The sequence below is a fragment of the Penaeus chinensis genome, chromosome 36 (genome assembly GCF_019202785.1).
Source record: "Penaeus chinensis breed Huanghai No. 1 chromosome 36, ASM1920278v2, whole genome shotgun sequence".
NCBI classification, from domain to species: Eukaryota; Metazoa; Arthropoda; class Malacostraca; order Decapoda; family Penaeidae; genus Penaeus; species Penaeus chinensis.
Window position 1 is genome coordinate 13,528,313 of NC_061854.1, and position 10,000 is coordinate 13,538,312.

The 10,000-nt window shown below is 42.5% G+C and overlaps 1 non-coding gene across 1 annotated transcript; it reads right to left on the reverse strand.

Annotated features, from left to right (window-relative positions):
• Positions 1 to 825: 825 nt before the first annotated feature.
• Positions 826 to 897, reverse strand: Trnac-gca. The gene has a single exon. It is a non-coding gene; the product is annotated as a tRNA-Cys (tRNA).
• Positions 898 to 10,000: the final 9,103 nt, after the last annotated feature.

Here is a 10,000-nt window from a genome sequence, read left to right on the forward strand (position 1 = left end):
CTTGGGTGTTGCACATAACCCTTATAGCTAAAGGACTCTCTTGGGACCTCTCGTAGCATACCCCTTCCCTTACTCTACTATTGCCATACATATAACACTATTAGCTTATAAATATATATCTAATACAGTAACACTAATCTCTACATACCAAACCTTTGGTCAACACGACAGCGGATGCGACGTTCGCGGGCCTTCCGCCTAGTGACGTCGCCCCGTTTACACGATCACTTCCTTTCCTCCACAATTCCTAGTACATCGCAACCCTTGTGAATTCCTAGTATAATCTGTATAAAGGAAGGTCGCCTGCGAGCGACAGACAGACAGCCTACAGCACGCTGACCGGACCAGACCTCTATCTGTCAGTTGTACTATACTCTCTCTAAAGAATAAACCGCTACAAGTATCGAGAAGTCTGTTACACCTGACCACTCCCAAGGATTTCTGCATCGTGCCAGACGCGACTTGTTATTCGGCCTCGTTACACACACATACACACACACATACATACATACATATATATATACACACACACATTTATATGTATATATATATATATATATATATATTGGCTGTGTTCAACAGAGAATTCTTTTTGGGTTTCACTGTGGATTTGGTACAGTACATGGCACTGTACATACTGCACAAATGTATGTGTGTGTGTTTGTGTGCTTGTTTTGCTACCAAATCCGCAATGAAACACTGACAAAGAGTTCTCTGTTGTACACAGCCAAGATATTGTCAAACTCACAGATTCATTAAGACACTTAGGTACTGAAGGCAAATCCATCTGGATAGTGTATACTGTACATCATTAAAACAATAGTGAGGGGGCGCCCGGGATTGAACCAGGGACCTCTCGATCTGCAGTCGAATGCTCTACCACTGAGCTACACCCCCCATGTAAAGATATCTGTTAGATTATATTAACGTCTCTAAGACACACACACACACACACACACACACACACACACACACACACACACACACACACACGAACATGCACACACACACACACATACACACACACACACGTGTGGAATTTATGTTGAACAAATTGCAAGTAGAACAATGAAGGGAAGTACATATATATATACTTGCACACACACACGCACATGCAGACATACACACACGCACGTGCACACACACACACACGTTTTGATTCCCACACTCAACTTTTATGGGTCCCTTGCCAGTGGATACTAGAATATATTATCCGGATAATCAAACGTACATTGGTGTTATTACCATGAGAAGGAAAATCGCACCTCCTGGCGTGAAGTACCAAGTATAGGTTTGGGATTTCTTCAGTGCCGGTCCAAGAATCTCAGGGAATATCGGCTCATCACCAGCAATTCCTTCCAGAGATCCTGCACTGGAGCATCCCTGTCAAACAGTAATTACTGTAAATGCCGCAAAATGCTCAAACATTGTTGTATTTTAACATCAGATTCGTCAAGCTGTTTCGAAGAGGCAAGCAACTTCAACCTCATGCAACACAGTACTGGCCCTCCGGGTATGAGACCGGAGGGCCAGTACTAAACCAACCATGCTACGCGACCCCCTAAAAGGAGTGTGCAACTAGGATCTAACTAGCTCCATACACATTATCTATCTACTCATAAGTAATGATAGCGAGGTTTCATACACACTCCTAGTGGGCACTCGGTGGAAATTGATTTAGAAATCCGAAACCGAAGTCAGATATACTGAAGTATATATATGAAAGATGGAATATACATATTAATTTATACGTACAAACACAAACACACACACAGATATATATATATATATATATATATTTATGTATGACTGTATGAAAAAATGATAAGTACAACTTGCTCATTCCGTTCAGTGTGTGGGGGTGTAGCTCAGTGGTAGAGCATTCAACTGCAGATCGAGAGGTCACCAGTTCAATCCCAGGCGCCACCTCTAACGGAATTTTAATTGTGTTTAATTAAAATCGGCCAGTGCCGCGACGAGGAATTAAACACGGGACCACGAGGGTCAAAGTCCAGTGCTCTAACCATATATATATACATATATATAGATACATATGTGTGTGTGTATGTATGTATGTATGGTAGAAAAACCCGCAATGCAAAAACTAGATTTCTTGAAATTGAGACTACAGTTTCGAAATCCACCTGGATTCCATACTCAGGTCTGAAGAGGAAAGGGAGAGGAGGGGTATAAATGAGAGAGAGGAGAGGCAACGCGAATGCCGCTCGAAAATGGAACGCCACAGGGTGGGGTTCTCAGTCCAGCCCTATTTAACACTTTAATGTCCTGCATCCTCAACATAAACTTCCCAGTGGGGTGCAAGATCATCTCGTATGCAGACGATCTCGCTATCACCTCCCCTGGACCACGCAGCCAGAATAAAGCCCAGCGTTGTCTGGACCTCGTGTCCGAGGAGTGTTATAGGACAGGACTAAAGATCTCTGCAGCCAAATCCAAAGCCATGGCTCTGAGACAGAGAATTCGAGGCACAAGACTGAAAATCCAGGGAGTGGAATTGGAATGGGTCCAGGACTACCTATACCTTAGGGTAAGGATAGACCGGACCCTCTCCTTCCAGGAGGTCCAGTACCTGGTTGACCGAACCAAAGCAAGACTGTCTGTCATGAGAGCAAAGACTGGGAGACGCATAGGGGCCAGACACAAAGTACTAAGATCATTCTATGTACATGCTGTCCGGCCCGTTGTGGACTATGCCTCAGTCGCTCTAATTGCTGCCAAGAAAAAGCACACAGACAAATTAGAGACAGTCCAAAATGAAGCTGCCAGAGGTGGACGAAGGTCCTCCACCTCTTGATGGAGGGAAACCTTCTCCCCCTGGACTCACGAATCGATCTAATGGCAACACAATTCCTGTCAAAGGTCATCCAGGCTCCCAGGAACACAAGCCTAAGACAAAAATTAGTCAAAAGCCTCGAACAAGACAACGAGCTCTTTGCAAACAACTCCTGGCTGTCTCACACAGCCAGGGTGTTGATACGCCATCAGCTCAAGGAACAGCTTCTTGCTAAGGGCATGGACTCCCCATACCCCGACTTTGCCGAAGCCCCGCCGTGGGCACTGAGCTTGATAGAGTTCAACATAATGAGCCTGTCAATGAAAAAGAGCCTATACCCCACGCCTAGCCTAAAGGCAGAAGCTCAGAGGGTTATTGCTGTTATCACTCCATCGGGTAGTAGAGCATACTACACGGATGGATCGGTCGATCCCTTGAGCCACACTGCAGGCGCCGCCTTGGCAGCAAGGGATGTCATGCAATCCATGAGGGTAACAGACAACGCCTCCTCGCTACAGGCAGAGGCAGTTGCAATCATGGGAGCCCTAGCCCACGCGTCCCTAAGGGAAGGACACGTGGTCATACACACAGACTCCAGGGTAGCCATTGATTGTCTTCAGCACAGCTTACCCACAGACAACATCTACCTACTGACCATGATTCTCACAATGGCACAGAGAATTCTTGCTCAGGGTAGAAGAATTATCATCAACTGGGTCCCAAGCTACATCGGCATCAGAGGGAACGAGCTTGCTGACAGACTAGCCGTCGCTGGCAGGGGTATGCCCCCAAATCCCATGACGATAAAACCGAGCCGAAAATTACTTAAGGAGAAGAGTGCCTTGGTCGGTCGTACCTTCCTACGGCAGCTCCACAGAGAGGAAACGTGGACCTCCCCCTCGGCAAGCTGGAACTCAGACGCCACAGGATATGAACCACTGGCACTCTCTGAAGTGATCAACAAAGGTACCGAAGTTATTCTTCACAGAATGCGCCTAGGTTACCACTGTGCATGGCAGATTATCACAACAATCGAACGCGAAGAAAGGTACTGCATGCACTGTGGCGAGCCAAACGCCACACTAGTCCACTACTTAGAAAATTGTGACCATACACAATTTCTGAGACAGGGACCGCCCACAACAGCCGCCGTGCTGGTAAAGAGGCTTTGCGATATGCTTACACCATGGCGGCAGGCCCGCCGCCACGGTAAGCACCGAGTGTCAGACAAATAAATGAGACAGCCGTAAAAAGCTGACACAGGCCGGGCCATATTTAGAAGGCCCGGGCGAAGCTAGAACTTCGCAAATCATAAAGAAGAAGAAGAAGGTAGCGCGGAAATACTGGTGAGGACAGACGAGAGAGAGAGAGATAGAGAGAGAGAAAGAGAGAGAGAGAGAAAGTGAGTGAGAGAGAGAGAGAGAGAGAGAGAGAGAGAGAGAGAGAGAGAGAGAGAGAGAGAGAGAGAGAGAGAGAGAGAGAGAAAGAGAGAGAGGTGGGGTGAGGGAGAAAGAGAGAGAAAGACAGGAGAGAGCGAGAAAGAGAAAGGAGTGAGAGAGAGGGAGTAGGGATGAAAAGGAAAAGAGCATTGAGAAAAAAAAGGATACACACGCACACAACCTCATTACCCAATGCCATATCCCTGGCCCGCCTTCCTCGTCGCGACAGAAGCACAATCTCCTCGTTGTGCGGTAGTCGCTGCCACCTTTGCTGAGACATCTTCGACGCTCAGCGCGTTGTTCTTACTCGAAGGGTTATCTGTCAGGCACCCTAGGAGATCAAGAGACAGGAGCAGCTGTAATGTCTGCAACCTGTTCTAAAGCGGAGAAGCGACCAGAGATGGCTCCCGTCCTGCAGGAGGAGCGAGTGACGCTGGATATCGTGAAAAAAAAAAACGAAAGGTCATTACTTGTACCTTCCCGGCAGCGCACAGAAGTAGCTTTCTCTTCATCTTAGATACGGGGAGCAACAAGTCCATCATTCAAAAGGCTTTCGTGCCTCGGGACCAGATCCTGCCATGCGAGAGAAAAGGAGTTCGCTATCTATGCCACTAGGTGCCAATCGTCGGCGAAGCGTTTTTGATAGTGACCCTGGGACACAGCCAGGCATCCCTGGAAGTTAACTAGAAATTCCTTGTAGCCTGATCTTTTAGCAATGGATTTCTTGACCGATTTTCAAGCCAAATTCAGTATTGATTCGCAACTGGAGATCACGCTGAACCGTACGCCGCGGGGGCCGCAGGAGAGATATCCGAAACCCTGGCTGACGTTGCCTCTCAGGTTCCCCGAGGGCAAAGTCTTCCCCAAGACGTTCTTGGTAGACACAGGCGGCTACACCATGATAACCCTAAATAGAGCGCAGTCGAAAGGCTTGAAGCTCAAGAAGGCGTTCAAATTCCACGACCACGAATTTCTGGACGTGAAGGACACGCTCACTGTGTTTCTCGACGACTCTGCTCGGCCCCTCAAGGGTACGGTGACCTGCGCGAGGGCCATGTACTCTCTGGGGGACGCGTCCTTGAAGAGAACCGTCATTGACCTCGAGGACTGGACCATAACCTTCAGGAGTGGCAAAGGCGACGTGAAGCTGCCACTGCTGAAGAAGTGATCTGCCGTGACAAGGTTTTCCGATCCAGCCGAGTCTCAGCGAGGTCGGCGATCCTCGAGAAGCTGAAAAAAGGAATGTGCAAGTGGCTTGGTGCATTCATTCATTTTTTAAAAATTCTGTTATCATATGATCCAATAATATGTAACCTCGTCGTCGTTTAGATGGTACTTTGTACATTAGTGTCTTTAGTTATAATAAATTTATGCTGGCTGAACTCATCTTTCACTGTCATTTGTTATTGATTATCAAAATGTATCCAAAACGTGAATTAGAAAATAAAGTGAAGTAATAAAAAGATATAATAATAATGATAATGATAATGATAATGATAATAATAGTAATAATAATAATAATAATAGTAATAATGATGATAATAATAATAGTAATAATAGTAATCGTAGTAATGATAATGATAATAAATAATCATGATATTAACAATAATACAGATATGATAAGATTGAAGATACTACTACTGCTACTACTAATAATAATAACAATGATAATAATGTTAATAGTTATGACAATAATAATAATAGTAATTTAGATAAAAACAGTAATAACAAATCACGGTGGTAATATTATTAGTAATGATAATGATGATGATGATACTGTCAATAATAACAGTAATAATAATAATGATGATAATGATGACAGTAACAGCAGCAGCAACAACAACAGTAACAACAACAATAATAATAATAATAATAATAATAATAATAATAATAATAATAATAATAATAATTTTCCGCCGCGATGGGGAATCGAACTCGGACCATGAGAGGTGGAATCAAGCCACTGGACCATCGCGGCAATCATGATAATAATACAGCCTATAAGCTTAAGTGATTATGGCATATCCCTGAAACAACCCTGGATTCAGACAAGGTGATTTTCAATTATTCCAGTACACACCTCTCCGTTGAGAGAGGTCTTAAGTTTTCATTTTACGCTGATCGCCTCAACTTAGTACATTTTACGACTTTTGAGATATTTTATCACGACCTGAAGAATGAAACACTATGATTCACAGTGCACAGGTTCTAATTATGTTGCTACCCACATCAAATATTTGGTTTTTAACTCTTTTCATTCTCATAATGCTATCTCAGTTAACAAATTATCCAAAGATGAGTTCTCATCACTTAAAGAGTGGTTTAAATTAGATGATGTGATTGGTACCAAGCCTGACAAGGGGAATGGCATTACTATGTTAAACAAACATGAATTTAAAAAGATGATGGAGGTTATCTCTGATAAAAGCAAATTCAGCTCGGTACTTAAAGATATTTTCTCAATCATGCTACATTGTTAAGGTAAAATTAACAGACTACTACCCAGGTTGTCAGCAAATGGCTTAATAACTCGAAATACCTACCAGAATCTGTATGCAAAGGGATAAACATCTGGAATTATATACGGTCTCCCAAAGGTGCACAAGGACGGAATTACTTTACGTCCCATATTATCTGCCATAGGAACATTCAGGTAGCAACTAGCCAGATTCCTTGTTCCGTTCCTAACACCTCTTATTACAGATATATTTACAATAAGGATTCATTCACCTTTGCTAAAGAAATTGCCACTATCAGCTTTGACAAGTGTTGTATGGCCAGTTTTGATACTGTTTCATCATTTACTAATATCCCACTAAAATAAACTTTAGATATCTGCTTAAACAACTTGTTTTAGACTGATGAATACAAAACTTCTCGAAGGAAGATCTAAAGAAGATGCTTGAACTGTCAATCCAAGATTGTCATTTTATTTTTGATAACCAACTGTATGTGTAGCGAGAAGGCGTAGCCATGGGATCACCACTCGGTCATACGCATTTCTGTGTCACTCTGCGCATATCTGACTTTCTAACGGCCCTAGTCATTTCTAACCTTTATATTTCACACGTATCGGAATTCCTTGGTTACCTCATCTCACAACACCCAAATATGGAATTCATTGTCGAGTATTGTTGAGTTGTTTTCAAAGCTCGGGAAATATGAAGCTTCATAAAGTGTTTGAATGTCTCGGAGTTGATATGGCCAGGGCCTTGCATCATGCCAATATTAGCAATGTAAACCTCGTAGACCATTTGTAGTGTCATAATTACACTTTACTCTGAGGGACTACCAAGAGCCGAAATATCAAGAAGATCAGTTATTTCGAAGCCAACCGTGTCTCTGTGGATTCAGCGACAACAAGCAACTGGATCCACCAGAGTCAAGGCCAGAAGTGGGCACCCTAGATTCACAACGGAGGAAAATCAAGTAAATGTCATTCAGAACTATAAATCAACGTGCTATATGAAGGACAAATTGGAAGCTTTCACTGAAGTGCATGTATACCATGAGCTAATGAAGAAAAAAAAAAAACTTTTGCTACTCAGTGTAACACTTCCTTACAGTTAATTTGGTTCCAGAAGGGGTCGTGGCCGGCAGTTACTTGCCACGCCCCCTTATCGTGCCGACTGTTCTCGATCTTCGTAGCAAAGCGTTACTCTCTCTCTCTACCCCTACCCCCATCAATGTTAATAGTTTCCAAATAATCATAGATATAAAAAAGAAAGTGAAGGAGAAACTCATCGAGAACACTGTGTGTGTATGTGTGTGTATGTATGTATGTATATATATATATATATATATATATATATATATATATATATATATATATATATATACACACACACACACACACACACACACACACACACACACACACACACACACACACACACACACACACACACACACACACACACACGCACGCACATATATAATATATATAAGGGCTTTTTGTAGCATCCGTAGCCATAACACTATGATATATCGTATGTCGTATTGTAACGATCTAAACCGTCGTTACAGTGCGCAACGAGCCGAAGGCGCTCGTTGACGGGGTTAATACCTGTTTATATGTCCTTGTTACATTGGAATGGTAGCGTTGGAAAATTTAAGGTCTTATGGGAAAATCGACTTGATTTTTTATGAGACAGTTTATTATTTATTTGATGTCTGTAAAAGAAAGGCAGGCATTGCTTAGAAGGATCGTTTAAAAATCCACATAGGATAGAAGAAATATTCCCCTTCATTAAGTAATACCACACAAGTACGCAATGCTGCAGAACTTAACTTAGATGAGGGTTAAAAAGGGGCTGCCGATCCATTCGTCTGATCTGCCGCCTGTCCTCTCGCTTTCCGAACTGCCTCTCCTCCGTTCACGGTCGTTCACGTCTCCCGTCTGTTTCTCCGACCTCTGCTCTCGCCAAGATTCCCCCGACCTTGCCTTGCCTGCCCTGTGCCTGAGGCTGTTACGGAAGTCCAGGCGAACGATCTCGGACGGTAGTTAAGAGGGCAAAGTGATGGGAGAAGGGGTCGTTTGTCGGGTCAACGCTGTGAGATCTTCCTAACTGCAATCTGTCTCTCTACAGTATTACGGTCACTTCAAAATACAGTATCATCGACATACTGCAATGACCACAAGGGGTGTGAAGTTAAAATGATCCAAAAATTCGTCTAGAAACCACCCTTTGTATACCTCACTTGGTCTTTATGCATATGTTACTACTGATGTATACCTCAACTTTTAGCTATGTAAGGTAATAGTTATTTTCTCAGAAAGATGATACGGAAAACTGTCCGTATATGTCAACCAAGAGTACAGTAAAATAAGTGTATGAAGTGGATACCTTGACGGAAACTAAGAAACTTTTTATCTATGACAAAAGGTGCGCAAATCTAAAATAAGGGAGATACAGGACAGAGAAGACAGAAGATCGACCTTCATTTTCACAATCCCCTTCCATGTTTACCTCGCGAAAACCAAAACAAATATGACGCTTAACTCATTACTGCGATCCATCGAGTAGTCCATGTATTACTACGCGCTTGTGAGAACGCTATTTAATAGGTGTATTTAATACCACGGGGGTCGAGGGGGCATAGCCCCCTTGCTAGGAGCATATAATACCACGGGGGTCCAGGGGCCAGAGCCACCTGGCTAGGGAATTTATAGATCGTAGTGTATAAGCCCCATAGGGTTAGGTTAGGTTGGTTTATTGGTTAGGATGCATTGTACGATTACCACAGGGGATCTGGATTATGTGAAATCACGTAGATTTTTTTACCGAACGATGGGTTTAGTTCCCGTAGAGTTTCTCGAAAACTCTTCAGGCATAGGGATTAATAATAGAAAAGAAAAATCTAGAAAATACTGTAAATCCCTTAAAGGTAATTTTACTATCACTGTCTGCAAAAGGAAATGCCTGGGGTTTATTGACCTTGAAATATAAGATAATAAAGAAAGTAAATTTTATATATATATAAACATATATATATGTATATACATATAATGATAAATTATGGTACTTCTCATTTATAGCATCTTAATGAACTAATTTTATATATATTCAACCTTTAAGTGTACTCCATACCTGACTTACCGAAGTAAATTAAACTAAACAAAATTGAATAAATTCAGGCGAACGGAAAAAAAAGAAATTATCATTTTTTTTAGATTTTCCAAATCTCTCTGTCCATGGCCCTTTATTCAAAATACAAAGAAAAATTATAAACTGCAATACAGTTATCAAATAATACCATGAACAAT